This window comes from Acomys russatus, chromosome 6 (assembly GCF_903995435.1).
Source record: "Acomys russatus chromosome 6, mAcoRus1.1, whole genome shotgun sequence".
NCBI classification, from domain to species: domain Eukaryota; kingdom Metazoa; phylum Chordata; class Mammalia; order Rodentia; family Muridae; genus Acomys; species Acomys russatus.
In genome coordinates, this window is record NC_067142.1 from 70,774,673 (window position 1) to 70,779,220 (window position 4,548).

Consider the following 4,548-nt stretch of genomic DNA (forward strand, 5'->3'; position numbering starts at 1 on the left):
AAAAGGTAGATGTACTAGGCACTGCGCCATTTGCGCCTGCCATTAGGAAATGCCATCCCTGTGCCTAAGCTCTCCAGACAGAGGAGCAACCTCTGCCCCCATCACCAGGTTCAGCCTTGAGTTTCTCTGCTCCCTGGTTGCCTGACCTGCGGATCCCAAACCCGGAAGGAGACCCCGAGGCAGCAGCTCTTATAACACCCCGCGCAAGCTCCCAAGGCGTGTTAAGGCAAAGCCGGTTAACAAGCCGGTCTGTCTTCTATGGTCATCCTGTCTTCTCTGACAGACTCTGATGGGTGCACAGAGGCTAGCACACCTCCTCGGTGCTGGGAACTTTTGGTTTCTTCTGCTGAGGGAAATCACAGCATTGTTCTGTGCCGTGAGAAATCAAGGCGTCATGTCCACATTTTGTTAAATGTTCTGTAGATATGCTATTTTTCAGGATAAAAGTTTTTGGACTACCTGTTATAACATCAAAAAAAAAAAAAAAAAAAAAAAAGCAGAATAAGACTGTTGTCATGCTCGATGTTGACAACTGTTGCATGTGGCCAACTCTTCAACGATAAACTTTTTTTTTTTAAACCTAATGTTTGTTTCTGAACAAAGAGCTATGAGAGGAGTGTTCACATTGTTAATTACAGGTTCTTCTCTGAAAAAGAACACATTTGGGGCTGTAATATTTTTCCCTAAGATGTAGAAAGTCAAATTAATTACAAGAACCACCGCATTTGCTTCCCTGACTACGTTTGAAATGCTTCAGACACACTGGTGTGCTATTTAGGAATTCTGATCAGACGGATATAACGCCGGCCTCTCACTAGAACTCTAAAGACTTCTGCTAAATCAGATGCTGCCATCACACAAGTCCCCGTTCAGCATGCTGGGCAGCTGTCAACCCTTCTTGCTCCATCTCTTGCCCTGCCACTAGCAGACAGCTAAATCCAGCCGCTGGTACAGATGCAGAGGGGCACTCCGGATGTCTGAGGGTCATCTGTGGCTCCTGACAACACTAAGCCCACACAGCCACGTGGAAATCTAAGATGCTAATGATATGTGCGACGCCTAAAGTTGTATGCTGTACGACATGCAGCAGAGATGAAACATACATTGGGCAGCCCCTCACTATGTAAATGACTGCCCTCCAAAAGCTTACACTGAGTGACACAAAAACCTTGATCATTTGTGCATCACTCCCATTTAAGCTATGAGGACCTTTTCCTGTTGTGGGAAATGGATCCTTTATTAGTGAAGCCCCTTGCTTTGCTTACCCCAGTTCTTTGTTCTGGGACACGAGAACCCAGAATCCCTCTGGAGGTCACACCAAATCCCAACATCAGCTGGTGTGACTACTTTAATGACAAGGACGTTGAGGCACATAGGCTGTGCACTCACCGACAACTAACTGAGACTTTAATCTAGAAAAAGATTTACTTTCTATCTGCTTGCTTTTATCTCTTTGGACAAGTTAAATTCTGGACAACCTGGGCTGCTTGGCACCCCAGCCAGCTTTAATCTTTCCCTTAGTTTTCTGTTCTCGTGCTACTGGCCATCAGACATTTCCTGTTTATTTCTTTGAAGCTTGAGCAACTATATCACCTCCATTTAAAAAAAAAAATAGTCTTCATCTGGGGCTGGAGAGATGGCTCAGTGATTAAGGGCACTGGCTGCTCTTCCAGTGGGCCCTGGTTCACTTCCTAGCAGCAGCATGGCAGCTCACAACCACCTGTAACTCTAATCACAGAAGATCCAAAGCCCTCTTTTGGCCTCCATGGACACTGTACACACATAGTAGACACACACACACACACACACAAACATATATATGTAGGCAAAACACCCACACACATAAAACAAAATAAATAAAATAAAATAAAAATAAAAATACAAAACTAAGAAAGAACAACCACTAGAACTCTTTACTTATTACTGATCCCACCAGCAGTGGGAGCTTCTATCTGTTTGGCTTTCACAGCAATGTACTGTTTTCTAGAGCCTCCTTTATGTTGTTGAACACATTCCCCGTGTATTGCGGTTATTTCAGGCAGTGATATGCTCTTCCAGAGTTCTGGGCATCAGAAGCTGAGTCTTAGTCACACCAGGATCAATGAGCACCAATTAGTTTCTTCAAGAATGCAGAAGGTGATGGTAGCAAAGACAGGACCCTCCCCCTGCCCCAACTGACAGCATAAAGATGCTAAGACTTGCTTAGGAAGATGCTTAGAACTGGCCTTGGAAATATGGCCCAGAGGCTAAGAGCACCAGCTCTTCTTTCAGAGGACTCGGGTTTAATTCACAGCATCCACAAGGCAGCTTACAAAGGGTTTACCTCAACCTAAAAAAAAAATTCTTATTCTTATTCTTATTCCTCCTCCTCTGTAACTCCCATTCCAAAAGATATGGCACAGACAGAACACCAATGCACATAAAGTAAAAATAAATAAATTATTTTTTAAAAGAAAGATGCTTAGAATTGAAACAGGTGAAAAATCCAGAGGGGGAAAAAATTCACATTTCAGAAGCCATGAGTATAGAGAAAGATTTCCAAGGAAGAAACTGTCCATGATATTCAATTTGGTGACGAGATCAAGTCAAATGATAAGAAACCGCATGGGTCTGTGTGTGATGTTGTTTTTATTCAGCTCTTTCATGATTCTGATGATGGTGAGTCAGCCAGCCTATATTTCTCTATTAAAAATAACATATTTTTGGCTGTGAAAGTAGGAGAGCCAGATATAGAATAGCTAGAGGGTTCTCTTGAGCTGGGAGGGGCTGGAACTTGTTGAAAGACTTTGAGAAGTGAATAATGCAAGAGCAGAAAGAGAAAGTAAAGAGAGGCACACCTGTGAAAAATAGAAGGCAGGTGTTTATGAGACGCTGAAGGAGTGCTTGTGGGAAAATGGCGGGTGTTTGTGAGAAAATGGCAGGGGCTGGGGAGGGTACTTGTGAGATTTCATAGAGTAGGGTTAGCCTTAGATCTGAGACAATTCCTCCTCCTCCCCCTCCTCCTCTCCGTCCTCCTCCCCCTCCTCTGCCTCCCCCTCCTCCCCCTCCTCTGCCTCCCCCTCCTCCTCCCCCTCCTCCCCCTCCTCCTCCCCCTCCTCCCCCTCCTCCTCCTCCCCTCCTCCTTCCCCTCCTCCCCCTCCTCCTCCCCCTCCTCTCCCTCCTCCTCTCCCTCCTCCTCCTCCCCCTCCTCCTCCCCTCCTCCCCCCCTCCTTTCTCTCCTCTCCTCCTTCTCTTTGTCTTCTTCCTTTTCTTCTTCTTTCTCCTCCTCATTTCTTTCTTCTTCCTCCTCTTTCTTGTTATATTGGAGATCACACCAGAGTCTCCACATGGTAGGAAAATGGTTTATTACTCCATCCCCAGATGGCCAGAGGACATTTTCATCTTCCATTGTATCACAAAACAAATTTTTAAAAAATGGGCACCGATAAAGATGAATTAGCAGTTATGACAGGAGAAAGGTAAAGGCACTTCTTTCAGTTTGGCTTGGTTTCCCTAATGAATAATAACTAACATGTATTTAGTGGTTTATTTTAAATATCACTTTGATTATCTTATAGACAGAAGGGGTTTATTTTGGGTGAAGTGTTAATTTTTGCCAAGCTGTGTTAAGCACGCACTAGTTATACATTTGCTCGATGATATTGTTGCCTCCATTTAAATATGAGAAAACATAGGTTTAGAGAGATAATGTCATTTTCTCCAAAATTCCCTCTGTAGGAAGCAGAGGAGCTCCTTCTCCAGCACCATGTCTGCCTGCATGCTGCCATGCTTCTTGCCATGATGATAATGGACAAAACCTCTAAAACTGTAAGCCAGCCCCAATGAAATGTCTGCCTTTCTCAGAGTTGCTGTGGTCATGGCGTTGCTTCATAGCAATGAAAACCAAAACAGAGACAAACCCCGTAATATTCACGTCAGAGTTCTGGTATGAAGAGCGTTTAAGATAATTAGGATTTTCAGCCCTTAGGATTCTGTTAAAGCAGGAGAAGTATGGGATCCATGGAATTATACTTCAGCTGGATGTGTATGGTTGTTTTAATCTCCTTGGGTCTCTCCTGAGGAGAGAATTAAATGAAGAGAGCAAAGAATGTTTCAAGAATAATAGGCCTGTGGTGGTTGATCATGGTTGTCAACTTGACCAGATCTGTAACCAACTGAGAGACTTTCATCTGTGTGAGAGTCTTAAGGGTATTTCTTGGAAGGATAAATGATGAGGAAGACCATTCTACAAAGTAAGCTACCCCTTCCAGTGGCATCTCAGATATGAGGAAAGCCAAGAAGGAAATGATTGCTTTGTACCTCCTTGCTTTCACCTACAGAGTGCATTTCTATTGTTGTTACTGTTGTTGACTGGGATGCTAGTATCCTTTGATCAAGTCAGAACTACCTTCTTTGGCTACCCAACATGGACCATAGATCAGTGGCTCTACAACTGCTGAGGTTGTCTGGCCTCGTGGACTGAGCAGCCGCTAAGTCCTCAGCTCCTCAGTATGAAGAAGCCATTGTTGAACTGCCCAGATCATGCTGGGTAAGATAATCTAATAAATT